At 41.5% G+C, this 14,560-nt stretch overlaps 1 pseudogene; it reads left to right on the top strand.

Annotated features, from left to right (window-relative positions):
• The first annotated feature begins 2,591 nt into the window (after positions 1–2,591).
• On the top strand, positions 2,592–14,035 carry LOC142433299 (protein enabled homolog; annotated as a pseudogene).
• Positions 14,036–14,560: the final 525 nt, after the last annotated feature.

The following is a 14,560-nucleotide window of genomic DNA, read 5'->3' as shown; positions in this document are numbered from 1 at the left end:
TTTAACTTGTTCTAGTTTTTATGATTTTCTGCTCTCTCCTCAAATGAGGTTTATGTGTGTATATGTTTCATTTTATTGTTGTTGCTGTTTTCATCTTATTCCTTTTGTATGATTTCCTTTATATAAAATCCTGGAGAGTTAAAACTATAAATATAGTAACTGAATTAATAGTTTCTTTAGGTGATGACAGGTGAGGTTTGGGGACAGGGAGTGTTGTTAATAGCAATAGATGGAAAAATGAAGAAAGTGTTCTAAGATTGAATGTTGTTATTATTGCAAGTTCTTTTTTATGTATTTGAACAATTGAAATATATGATATGTGTAGGACAAGGGAACAACAAGGGATCCAAAATTTGTAGTGAGGAGGGTATAGGATTCCTGAAAGGGCTTGATCAAAGGCTGAGAGGAATTACTGAAACCCAAATGAAGGCTAAGCGTGGTAGTGGGACAAGAGGAAAGTAAAGGGAAACAGAGGAAAGAACTAGGAGGCAAATGGCTTATATAGAGGTCTAAAGAAAGGTATGTACATATGTAAGTGTATTTGTATAGGAGTATGGGGAAATAGATCTATGGGCATATATTTATAGGTTTAGTATTAAGGTAGTAGATGGACGTTGGGCCTCCACTCAAGCACTCCCTCAATGCAAGAATACTTAGTTCTATTAAACTGCCATTCCACGATGCTCATCTTCCTGACATAATCACTGAAGACAAATGGGTGCATAAGCAAAAGTGGTGAAGAAAGCTGATGGTGCTTTCAGGTTTTTGAGAAGCATTTAATTATACACATAGTTTAAAAAACAAAACAACAACAACAAAAACCAAGATAAGTATTTGGAGCTTATGGTAGCAGAAGTCACAATCAGAGGTTTATCAAATCTCAGAGCTATATTTGCATTATAAGAATCTATAGTACCATACTCTCACTTTACAAGCTAAGTTCATAAGATAAAGAAAAACCAGCTATCAAAAGAGATAGCATCTGGGGTCTGAAAAACTTGAAGTTAAACAAGTGGCCATCCAGCTCAGAAGCAAAAAAGCCCACATGGAAGAAGCAAGCCAGCCTGTGTTATCACAAGGTGTCAGAGGGATCAGGGATCAGACATCAAAGAAAAAAAAATCAAATCATTGTGAATGAGGAGAGTGCAGATTGGAAACCCAAGACCCATCTGTAGGCAAGTGGACATCTGCTTACAGAAGGAGATGAGCCAGTCAGGATGCAGTGTAGCAACAATCAAACATACGACTTTCCTCTAATTCCTAAATGCTCTCCCCTCCGACACACACATACACATTATCATGATCCCAATTCTACCTTACAAATCCAGCTAGACCAGAGGATGTACACTGGTACAGATAGCAAGTGGAAACACAGGGAATCCAGGACAGATGATTTCAGGACGGATGCTGAGAGTGGCGATACGGAGGTGGGGGAGGGTGGGGGGCTGGAGGGAGAGTGAGGTATAAGGGAGAACCAATTACAAGGATCTACATATAACCTCCTCCCTGGGGGGGTGGACAACAGAAAAGTAAAAAGTAGGTTAAGGGAGACATCAGACAGTGTAAGATATGACAAAATAATAATAATTTATAAATTATCAAGGAATCATGAGGAAGGGGGTGGCAGAGAGGGAGGGGGGGAAATGAAGACCTGATGCCAAGGGCTCAAGTAGAAAGCAAATTTTTTTTTGGTTTTTTTTTGAGAATGATGATGGCAACAAATGTACAAATGTGCTTGACACAGTGGATGGATGTACGGATTGCGATGAGAGTTGTATGAGCCCCCAATAAAATGATTATTAAAATTCCTATATCATGAAATAGAAATATATGATACATGTATTATGTGTTAATATGTTAATAACTCAGTTAAGAAAAGATAGACGTGTGTCCGATAGGTCACATACCCTTGAAACTCCATGGAGTAGTTGTACACTGGACACTTGGGGAAAGTAAGAATCGGAATCAACTCAATGGGAAATAAAAAAACAATATTAAGATATGTGAAGAATTATATTTAACTCTCATGTCAGCAAAATGTTCAATTAAGTTTTAGAAACACACCGAGGACAAATTCCAAATAGTAGCTCATGTACTCCCAATTGACTTGAAAAATGTTGGTGATACTTGGCTTCACGCCTCCACCAGGCTCCATGGAACTTTGTGCTACTGCATGCAGTCTTGCCCTCCCCTGCCCTCCCACGCCCACACCTGCCAATAAGGAATGGACCATATATCCAAGTCCCAATCACCCCATTGAAACAACCTTATCATGTGTGTCTTAAAGCAGCCCTGTGGTATCTATTCCAAATCCAGCACCTCAGTCAGAACTCTCCCTTGGAAAGGAAGTGAGCACTCTGTTAAATACAGCCTGCCTCCTTTGGAGCTCCATCATCCACCTCGTCATGGCATTGGCGTCTTTACCTGAGGTGTGCCAGGACTACCAGAAGCTGCCATCAACCAACATATCAGCGTCAAGCTTCACGCCTCTTACACTTACCTCTCCATGGCCTACTACTTCAACCAGGAAGAACTCCTTTGACTACTTTATGTAGCTGTCTAATTAGAAGCATGTGAATGTGGACACACTGATGCAACTACAGAATCAGCAAGAATGCCACCTGCAGCTCTTTGACATCACAAAACCTGATGTGGACGACTGGTGCAGCCCGATATACGCCATGGAGTGCATCTTTCACCTGCAGCAGAACATCAATCTGAGCCTCGTGGACCTGCACTGGGTCGCCATTGAGCAGGATGACAAGCAGCTGGGTGACTTCCTGCAGCAGCAAGCCAAGACTATCAAGGAGCCTGATCCAATTGCGCCTTCTGCGGGACCAGGACTTCTGCCTGGCTGAGTACCACTTTTACAAGCTCATTCTTGATGACGGTGATGAGAGCTGCCCCATGAACACAGAGTGACCCTTATGTTCCGACACCATACAAGCCTGCTACAGTTACAAGTTCACTTATATTTCTTTTCTCTTCCAAATTTTCCATTCCTTCCAAATAGTTGCTTGTTTCCAGAGATAAGTAAATAAAGGTCTCAAGTGTGTGAAACACTCCCGTCTTTAAAAAACATGCAAAACTCCCCATACAGGTATCCAGGAATCTCATCAGCCAGCCAGCAATGTCCTCGTGCAGTTTGGATGTACCCGGATGGAGGGAGAGAAAAAGTATACGAGGAAAGCCTGGCAAACACAAAATGAATCTTTCCCTTTTAACTAAGTAGGAGTGAGGTTCCAAGGGCTGTCCTTGAGTAACTGAGTAAACGTGTGTGATAAAAACATAACGTATCCAATGGAATGCATGATAGTTGTGACCTGAGGGGTGGAAGGGTGAAAGGGAATGCAATTGGGCAGACACTAAAATAGTTTCTTTATTCTAGCCTAAAATGTTTTACTTATTAAAATATGTAATTATTACTGTGTTAGTCCAGGTAGACTAGAGAAACAAATCCAGAGACACTCATGTGTGTGATATAGAATTTTATATCAAAGAGTAATTGTATATTAAGAAAAAATCCCAGCCTAGTACAGATCAAGTCCATAAGTCCGATATTAGCCCCAATATCAGATACCAATTTGTAAATTCCTCTTCAGATTCACACAAGACATGCAATGACCCTGAATGCAGGAAGATCATAGGCCAGTGGGTGGAAAGAAAGGATGATAGGGGAAGGCCTACTACTTCACAAGAATGGTCCTCGGGCTTGTTCAGACCCTTTTCTCCAGTGCAGAGCCTTCTACCAAAGTTGCTTTGGCTAATTTTTTTCAGTACAAAAGAAGTTTTTGAACATTAAAATCCTAAAAGAACACAAAGAAAAACCAACATATTATGTATACAAACTAGGCCACCTAGCAATCACCATAGCAGCACCTTGTGAAGTTCCACATATCCCAGACAAAAATAATAATTAGAAGAGGCAGAATTTAGGAGAATCCCAGATCAGACATACACAACCCACTGCATTCCATTGCATATTCCACATTTCAATGCAGTGAGGTATGTCTGCAGTGGTCTCACAACATGTGAATGAAACCCCCGTTCTTCTTTTGCTACCATGATGCAGGCCTACTAGGGCAGCAGATCAGGACACTGGCTTTGGACACCCCAAAAGAGCCCCTACTTGGACCTCTCTGGAAGCCAAGCAGGAAAAGTCCAGAATTTTAAGGAAGGTTAAAGGTTTTAGTTCTTGCTTCATATAAACCCTCCCTGGGCTTCACAGAAGGGTATCATTCTTAAAACCTATGCCACCAATTCAGGTTTTCATTCTCTCTCTCTCTCTCTCTCTCTCTCTCTCTCTCTCTCTCTCTCTCTCTCTCTCTCTCTCTCTCTCTCTCTCTCCAATCCCCATGCCTGGAATACATGAAAGGCCTTGCCTAATCCAGTAAAGGATGGAACCAGTGTGTGGAGTCCCGTGCCCTAGGATTAAAAGTTTAGAACAGAATACTTCATTATATTAATAGACAACACTCACCTAACCTTGGTTTACTCTCTGAGCCTGTGTTAGTCTGGGTACTTTAGAGAAACAAATCCACAGAAACTCATGTATAAGAGAGAGTTTTATATAAAGGTTAAGTGCACATCAAGAAAACATCCCAAACCAGTGCTGCCCAAGCCCACAAGTCCAACATTAACCAATATGTCCAACACCAATCCACAAAGTCCTCCTCCATCTCACAAAACAGACGCAATGATACTGACTGCAGGAGGAAAGCTGAGTCAGTGAATGTGTAATCATCTCAGCACTGGCAGGGGTTTCCACACGCATGCTCTAGCACCCAGGGCTGCATCGGGTTAGATCCATGTGGCTTCTCCTTAGAGCTGTCTTGCAGGAATTGAGCCTTGCAAGCTAAGGCAGGGAACTGGCTAAGGCAGCTGCACCCTGATACGACAACCCGAAAGCAAGAGACCCAAGAACTCGAAAGGTGAGGGTCCCTGAGCCATTTATCTCTCCGCCCTTCAGTTAACCCCACATGTGTTTATCGGCCAGGTTGGCACAATAAACTAACTATCTCAGAGCCTTTTACCTGGTCTAGCCTCTCCCAACCTCGATGTACCACCTTCCTGTTTGCATGATTTCCCAATCTTTCAGTAGAAGGAGATCAAGTTATGGGGCTTCAAGGAGCTTTTGAAAATCACTTAAAATTTTTGCATGATTATTTTCTAGTCTCAAGTTTCTGTGGCCTAATCGTGGTCTGATTTGCCACTGTTGCTAAGTAAGTATGAGGACTGGTAGTTCAAATTTTATTGGGAGCAATTTCCAATCCTTCCGGAAAGACAGCTTCTCTGACATGCTTATAGGTCTGTTGTAGCATATCATTGTTAGGTGCATATTAAAATATCATCCATGTAGCGGACTATATAAGCCTCAGAGAATAGTCTTCTAACACTCTCCCTGTGAAGAATTGACACATAGTAGCACTGTTAGTCATGCCTGATCCAAAGTTTTAAGATGATATCTCTTATTAGGAGCTTTATAGTTTAATTCAGGGACAATGAATGCAAATCTTTCATGGTCAGCAGAATACAACTGAAGTGTATAAAAACGATCCTTTAAATCTATCACAATCATATCCCAAATATTTGGAATCATGTCGTGTCTCCATAGGCTGTATAATAGAATTAATAGCACTTAAGTATATGAACATCCTCCATTTGCCAGATTTCTTTCTAATTACAAATACAGGAGAATTCCATGGGCTACAATTCTCTGCTTTATTACCCCCTCTCAGCTGTTCTTGAACCAAATTATGTAAAGCCTGCAACTTCTCACTATTAAGGGAGCACTGTTCTATCCAAATTGGGTCATTTTACTTCCAAGTTAGCGTAATGGGTGAGGATTTACCACAGCAGCCCAGCTAAAACTTTGATACCCTAAGCCATGGTGGTCATTTTTGAGAATCACTTCAATTGGAAATGGATTTCCCTGCTCATCCTTTCCAAGTCCACTTGCTTTATAGCCCATATTCTTCATGATATTTTATGCTACTGAACTCTGTGGAGGGATATATAATCTGACTCCCCGTTTTTGTAACATCTCTTTCTCATAAATTATGGGGTGTAAGAGTTGCAACAGGTTTTATTAGGTCAGACTGCCCCTCAGGGTCTGTGCAAGGCAGAATTTTCCTGTTCTGTCATACCTTCTCCTGATTAGCTTCTCCTATTCCTCCCATGGTAAAATCTGGGGCAACCAACAGCCAGATCTTAGGTTACTGTTGATAGCTCATAACGGAAATGTCAGCTTCTGACTCTAAAAGTCCTGAATTACCCCCTTCAATTATTAACTCCATAAATGGGTGCTCTTGTTTATCCATGACGGCATTCCAGAATATCCCATGGCCCAAGGGTGAACCTAAATTCCCTGGCTTTTGTTCCTGATTGGTGCCGTTTCTGTTAATAGGGACATGGGGTAGTAAGAGTAATTGGCCTGTGCAGTCTCCCTGTTTTATAATGCACGGTATACCAGACTTAACCATTGCCACAATTTCCCCTTCATAATCCTGATCAATGACTCCATCAACAACCTGAACACCTTGAGAATTTAGGTTAGCTCTTCCTAGTAATGGCCCCATAGTTCTTTTAGGTAATGGACCCTGAATTCCGGTCTTAATAATTTTTGTTGGGCCACCTAAAATAAGAGAATAATCTTCTTGTCTGCTTAAGTCTATCAAAAGTTTTTCCCGGCAGTGTGATTGAGTGATGGAGTGCCATGCATTGTGTGTTGGGCTCAGTAGAAATGGGGTTCCTCAGCTTCCATTGGGAGGGGCTCAGAGTACACTGGCTACAAGTTTCCAAGCTGGGAGGTTCTCATTAATGGGATTCCCTCATTGTTGAATCTTCGCCAAAGGTTTCCCTTCTTGCAATGAGGGCAAGGTCCAGGTTCTCTGGAATTGGCCCTGGCCCCCACACTATTCCCAACCCAGGCCCACTCTGAGCCACCCAACTGCATGGTGAGCACTGGCATTCTCTTTGAAAATGACCAACTATTAAGGATTAAGCTCTGCAACTTGAATGGATGAATCAGATTGTCAGGAGGGGGTTGAATTTCATAGGCAAGCATAAGAATGGGATTTTCTGCTGCCAAATCAACCACATTTGTGCAAACTGCATCCTGTAATCTGGAGACAAAGTCTAGATAAGGCTTATTATTCTTTTGCTTCACTGTAGTGTAATTGGGCCAGCTGCCTCCTGATGGTATTATTTTTCCCAAGCCTGTTCACAAACATCCATTATCTGTGAGACTGCTTGTTCAGTAACCTGCAATTGTGCTTCCATTGTGATGAAATTACCATTCTCCATTAATTGATCTAACCCTATGGGAATACCCTCCTCTATATTCCCGAGAGCCTGTGTCTCAGCTCCTTCAGTCTACCAGATTGGGTACTGTAAGAAGTCCAAAGGAAAGAGGCAGGCCTTAGTTAAAGCATTCCAATCTGTGGGGATCAGACATCTAGGTTCAGCTAGAGATTTAATCATGCTGATCACAAAAGAGGAGTTGACCCATAGCATGCCACTGCCTGTTTGATGTTCTTTATCAGCTTAAATGGGAAAGCACCATAGTGACATTCCTGATACCTTCCTTGCGGGTTGTCTGCATTGGATGGTCTTTCTATTACAGGAACAGGAAAAGCTAGTCTGGTTTCTAAATCTCATTCTTGTGCAATTTCTCTTTCTACCTTTGAAAGTAAAGGTGCTTTCTTATGCTTAGTATCCTCTGTGCCCTTATCTGCTTCTTTTGTTTTATGCTTCTTCACCTTCTTCCAACTGCATTTTTCAGGTGGGGCAGAGACATTTTCCAGGAGGCTATCTTTGAAACCAGACTTAAGTTCTTCTGTTTTGTTTTTTTTCTGAAGCCTTCTCAAATATCTCATATTCATCTTGGATTACATTTGCCTGCTTCTGTAATGTTGAGTAGTTTATTTCAGGAATTTTCTTACATTGATGTTCTTCATTCCTCTCCTGCTCTGTTTTGTAGAGATTCTAAAACCATCTTAACTCAAGCCCACAGAGACCAAGTTGAGCGGGCTGTGATCATCTCGATTTCTTGTAGCTGCTCCTCCTCTGCACCTGTAGCTTGCATAGAGGCAATGATGGTTTCTACTCTCTGAAACTTCTCTAGTGGATGCTGTTCTCTTTGGTTTCTATCAAGGTGGCTATGCTCTTGCAGCATCTGGGCAGCAGCATCCAGGCAGCTGACAGGGCGTTCACAGTGTATACATAGGAGGTCCTGGAGGGGGCATGGTCAGGTGTTCGGGGAATTTCCTGGAGTGAAATGACATTTTCTGAGAGCATCTTATATAGCATATCTTTTGCCTCCTTTTTCTGCAATCATTGCAGTCTTCTACCTGCTTCTGTTCTAGGTGCTTCTTTTGAAAAACGAGCCGGAATATTCTAGCACCAAATCTCTCTTGTACAACAGACTCCAGAGTTGCTGTGGCTAGGGATGTTAGAGCCTTATGGAAGTTGATGACATATTCCTCCACCATTGTCCCCAGAGTTTCCAATTAACTCTAGTACAGGGGTTCTCAACCTGCAGGGGTTGCGACCCCTTTGGGGGGTGTCAAAGGACCCTGTCACAGGGGTCATCTGATTCATAACAGTAGCAAAATTACAAATATGAAGTAGCACCAAAAATAATTTTATGGTTTAGGGGTCACCACAACATGGGGAACTGCATTAAAGGGTCACGGCATTAGGAAAGTTGAAAACCACTGCTCTAGTGGATCATCTGCCAGCAGAGTAACATATTGATGAAGAACTTGTTTTGAGATGTGGTAGCCAACAGGGAGGGTTCTGAAGATCTCATTGGATGACAGTGGCTGGGTGAAGGGAGCACTTGCACTTTAGGGAGTGGTAATCTCACTCATCTGTTGCATGGTCTGCACGATCTCACCACTAAAGTCTGGTCCATCCTGTTGGCATACACATAAACAAGATAGTTGGACTTAGAGTCAAGATGGCAGCCTAACCTTGTTCTTCCCTGAGTTTGCTTGACCTTAGTTGTCTTTGGGTTCTCCTTCAGGGGAGCAGTCCATTATCCTTATTAGAAGGGAGTGGACCCTACTTAGGGTAGGATAGACAGTAGGACCTGATTGCATTAGATGGCTGACGACCTTCAGGCAGATAACCTTTAAGCAGTTGACCTCCAAGTGTACAGTCAGGGATCATGTGTTTGCAAACAGCACCTTAGTTTGGCATATATTATAGAGGGACAACCTAAGGAATAACTTTTCTGTTTTGCACACTATTCCTTCAATTTTTACATTTTAAGCTCCCACTCTGGCCTTTAATGCTGCTTCTTAGAGATATCTGAATTGCAGCACAACTATAATGTTGTTCTTGGGGGGGGCACATGCTTAAATTGATCAATGACTAACTCATAACGAGAACTGGCATCAGCCACAAATATCACAGTGGTTTGCATATGACAGTGATAGGCTAAACAAAATACCACTTTAAAAAATCAATTGGGGTTTTCTTTGTTAAAGATAATTGTATTGGGGAACTCTTACAGCTCTTATAACATTCCATACATCAATTGTATCAAGTATATATGTACATGTGTTGCCATCATCATTTTCTAAACATTTACTTTATGTTTGAGCCCTGGGTATCAGGTCCTCTCCCCCACCACTTCCCACCCTCATAACCCCTTGATAAATTATAAAATATTATTTTAATATCTTACAGCAACCTCTGTCTCCCTTCACCCCTGGGGAGATTATGCCTCGATCATTGTGATGGGTTACCTCTTCCTCCCCTCCTCAGCCCACCTTCCCCCTACCCTCCTGGTATCTCCCATTTCTGTACCTGAACGTTTTATCTGACCTGGATTCTGAGTGTATTCAGCTCTTATCTGTACCAGTGCACATGCTCCGGTCTAGCCAGAACTGAAAGACAGGACTGGGGTCATGATAATGGTGTGTTAGAAAGCCTCAAAGAACCAGAGGAATATTGTGTTTCGTTGGTGCTATACTGCACCCATTCTTTTCTTGTGGCTCTTCTGTGAGAGGATGTCCTAATGTCTACAGATGGATTTCAGGTGTCTGCTCCAACCCTCCCTTGTTCTCAAAAATACTTTTTGTTGTTTTCAGTCTTCTAATGCCTGTTACCGATTCCTGTGGACATCTCATGATTGCACAGGTTGGTATCCTTCTTCCATGTGGGCTTGTTGCTTCTCTGCTTGAAGGCTGGTTGTTTAACTTCAAGCATTTAAGTTCCCAGACCCTATATATTTTGATAGCTGGACATCATCCGCTTTCTTAACCACATTTCCTTATGCATCCTTGTTGTCTTCAGTGAACATGTCAGTAGGATGAGCATCAGAAGAATGCCTGGTTGTTAGAACAAAGTGTTCTTGTGTTGAGGGTGAGCTTGACCAGAGGCTTAAAGTCCATCCACTTCCTCAATGTATTGCCATACAAATGTATGTATATAAGACAATACCTCTATTTTTATGAATTAATATATTTACATTTGTACACACCTGTTTATACCTCTATGCATAGCTTTGCTTCCTAGATCTTTCCTGTTTCCTTTTACCTTCCTCCTGCTCCACCACATGCTTGTCCTTCTTCTCTTAGTAATTCCTCTCAGCTAGATTGCTGTTGCTCCAACACCACTAGGATGTCTATGTCCTCCTCATTGTTAATTTTAATTCCCTAGTTGTTCCCCTGTCTAAGGCGTTGTTTGTTCACTGCACCTCCCCACCCAATACTGCAAGTCCCTCCAGAACAATCAGCACTGTGATTTCTCCTCAGGCTTGCTTTCGATTTATATCTTATATGGGCAGGCAAAACAACAATAATGGAGACAAAATAAAAAGAAATAAAGATTGCATAAAAGGTAAGAAAAAAGAAAAGAAACTCAAATCTAAAAACATACATAATTTCAGGACTGTTGCAGACCTTGATTACTATATCCCCACTGCTCCTGGGGGGTTTTGAGAACTGCCCCTCCTAGTCTGCAGTCTATTTGGGGGCTCCTCAGGGACTTTGTGGCTTTGCTTTTCTCCTGTTGCTGATCTATTATGTTCCCTTCTTGGTTTGCCCCACTGTGTGTGGATGGGGAGGTGGGGTGAGAAGCAGACCCACTCCTTGTGGTGTGTCCTCAGTACTGTGTTATGTCGCAGTATGCTCCAATGAGGGAACATCATCTCTTAAACTATTGTCCACCCTACAGTCCTCTCTGTGCCTTAGCAGCTGCATGCAGAGATTCTTCCTCGGGGCTTGGTGTGCCAGGGTGGGGTCTAGTCGCTCACTCTCTTCTTTTCCTTCTTGGTTTGCTTCTGTGTAGGCATAGAAGGTCGTCCTTCCCCCAAATCTGTAGGTTTAGTGCTGTCCTCTAGCACATACTTTTAGGGTGTAAGTTATTTTGGCTCTGATTGGAGTGGACCCTGCAGCCTAATCTTTTCATGCATTCCTCCATGTGGTTACAGTACCCTCAATGTTTGGCATGCAGGGGCTGGTTCTTCACTCACTCTCCCATTTCCGTGGAGAAATAAACAATATCCTCCCCTTGGGTAGATTTGTGCCCTCTTCACCCAGTGCCATGGTCTCCATCATTTTTTCTCCCCCTTTTTTCCCTTCCCCCACCTTCTTTGTGTTGGAATAACAAGTACATCTTTGGGTTTGATCTGTCCCTTGCCTAATTGCCTGTACTTCAACTCATAAAGTATGAGATAAGGGGCTTTGCTTCTATCCCTACTGTGCTGACTGTACTTCGCTCAGTGGACTCATGTTGTGTTTGTACTTTCATGATTGGTTAACTTCACTTAGCATAATTTCTCCAACTTTTCCCATGAGATGATGTGGTTCATGTAATTATCATTGCTTTTTAGCGATGTGTAATACTCCATTGTGTGAATATGCCAGAATTTCCAAATCCACTCATCTATTGATGCAAATTTAGGTTGTTTCCAGTTCTTTGTGAGTGTGAAATGTGCCGTAATTAACACTGGAGCACAGACAACAGTTCATGGTCTATTTCTTACCTCTTCTGGGTATATGCCCAGTAGAGGGATGGTTGGGTCATAAAATAACTCAGTTTCCATTTCCTTAACTCAGTTTCCATTTCCTTTAATTATCACCAGATGGCTTTTTACAGTGGCTACATATATCTACATGAGCATAAGCAGTAAATTACCCACTTTTTAAAGAAATATTAACTCAAGTTAGTCGGTTTTGATTTTCTTTGAGTTAAAAAAATGATCTTCAACTGCCTCATCTGATTTTATATAAGGGGTGTCTTGACATTTGTTATAATTAAGGAGCTTTTCTGGAGCAATACATATTTTGTATGCTTTTATCTTTCTTATATGATTAATACTACACTCACCTTTGATCAGTTTTAATTATGGTTATTTTTGGAGAATATATTTAGTACCTTTCTTATGTGGTGACTAAATAGACACAACTGGCTTGTATTTAAATGGAAAAATTGACGATGGCCTTCATCTGAGTAGGTTACAAGCCTCCATATGCAGAGGTTATGTCTGAAATTCTAGAGTGAACACTATGTGCCTTCCTGCTGTGAATGACACTATGAGTTATGTATATGTTTAAAATACAATTATTTATTTCCATTTTGTACTTTTTATCTTTTCTTTTTTTGGTGTGTCTATTGACCAGTGAAAATAGAGGTGCTGTATTTGTTTTGTTGTTAATGATGGCTTCAAGACTGATGATCTGATAATGAAGAGTCAGCTTTAACTTGGTCCTGTGTAAATAGCATGCATTTATTATAATACTTCACATTTTAAAACACTGGTTTGCATTAAATTATGGTATTTAACTATATTTATGTTTATAATAGACAAGGTTATCCTTATGTTTCTGTGCTTTTGGTATGCTAAATAAAGCTATTTTTAAACCCAAGAGATTTCTTCTGCAATGTGTTAACCGTAATAAGGTGAAGTATAAACATGCTGCATAAATTTTGATTAATTGTAGTCTGTTTTGTTGTAAGATGCTGGTGTTTCTGACTCAAGGTGACCCTTTCACAACAGAATGAAAAATGTTCCAATCCTTTACCATCATTACAATGATTTCTATATGTGAACCTGTTGTTACGAAAACCAGTGGGTCAATCCATCTCCTTGATGGTCTTCTTCATTTCTGCAACCCACAATGTTCTTTCTCCATTTATCACCCATAATATTCTTCTCCATGTACTGGTCCATCAAAGGGCATTGTCATGGGACCATCTGCACCTCCACCCCATCCACCATTCCCACCAGGTCCTGCACAGGCTTCTGAAGTACTCCAGCCTCCTCCAGCCCCGCCTCCACCACCTCCACTTCCATGCTCTGGGCCTCCACCCCATCCCTGCTTCTTAACCAAGTGCACTACCACCCCCGCCAGCCCCCAGCCTGCCACTCTCATCCCTGTTTCTGTACCAATGTCAGAAGACTATCTCCTTGTATCTAGACTTGCAGCTGCAATTGCTGGAGAAAAACTGAGAAAAGTGTCATGGATGGATGATGCTTCTTTCCCAAGCACATGGAATATGATTGGCATGAATCCTGTTTCATCTAAAACAGAAACAGGTCTTAGAAATGGACCTCTTCCTTTAGGAGGTAGTGGTTAAATGGAAGAAATGAATGTCCTTCTGGCCAGGAGGAGGATTGCTGAAAAGGGATCAAAAATAGAAGCAGCACAAAAAGAGGACAAACATGAATATTCAGAGCCTGTCGCTTCTAAGACACCCCAAAATACACCTGAACCAAAAGAAAACCTTGGGAAAGTAGAAATACCATGAATGGCAGCAAAAGTCACATGCTATCTCCAGATGGGATTCTCCAAGGGAATATCAGATAGATTGCTTTTGATTACAGGCCTATGCTTCATTACAGAGACAAAAAGCTGCCCCCTCAGCACAGTGCTGTGCCAATAGAGTCCAGCTCGAGGGACGAGATTATGACAGATTGAAGCAGGATATTTTAGATGAAATGAGAAAATAATTAACAAAAGTAAAAGAAGAGCTCATTGAAGCAATCAGGCAGGGACTGAACATGTCAAACACTACATAGAGCAACAAACTGAGGAGGAAAGGACTTCACTCTGGAGAAAGAAAGATCCAGAAACAAAAACTGTTGACAGCACAAACCAACCTCTACATTCTGTGAACTATTAGAAGAGTATGGAGACAAACAGTTGGAAGGAGGGAAGAAGCAACTGTTTTCAAAAGACTTCACTCAGCAATAAGCTACTTCCCTTCCAGTTTGCAAGTTTGCTTCTTTTTTTTCCGTTTCCTAATCTTTATAACAAGATGGAAGAAAGTCATAGCAATGTTTCTATAACAGTTAGGCTAAAAATTTTACCCCCGCCAGGAAAATTCACAGTACATGGTCATATTTTCAGGTCAAGATAAATTGCACATGTCCTACAATCCATTGCCAAAATAAATTGGAGAAATTATATTTTAAAAATAGTCTGGACAATGCACAGGGTCAGTTTGACCCGACCTGTTGTTGAAATTGACTCCATGACAGTGAGTTTGATTTTGGTAAGTCAAGAGTGACATGGCATGTGATTCCCAGCCTCCATTCCTTCTC

Source organism: Tenrec ecaudatus, chromosome X, assembly GCF_050624435.1.
Source record: "Tenrec ecaudatus isolate mTenEca1 chromosome X, mTenEca1.hap1, whole genome shotgun sequence".
Lineage (NCBI taxonomy): Eukaryota > Metazoa > Chordata > Mammalia > Afrosoricida > Tenrecidae > Tenrec > Tenrec ecaudatus.
This window is presented reverse-complemented; position numbering and strand designations above follow the sequence as displayed.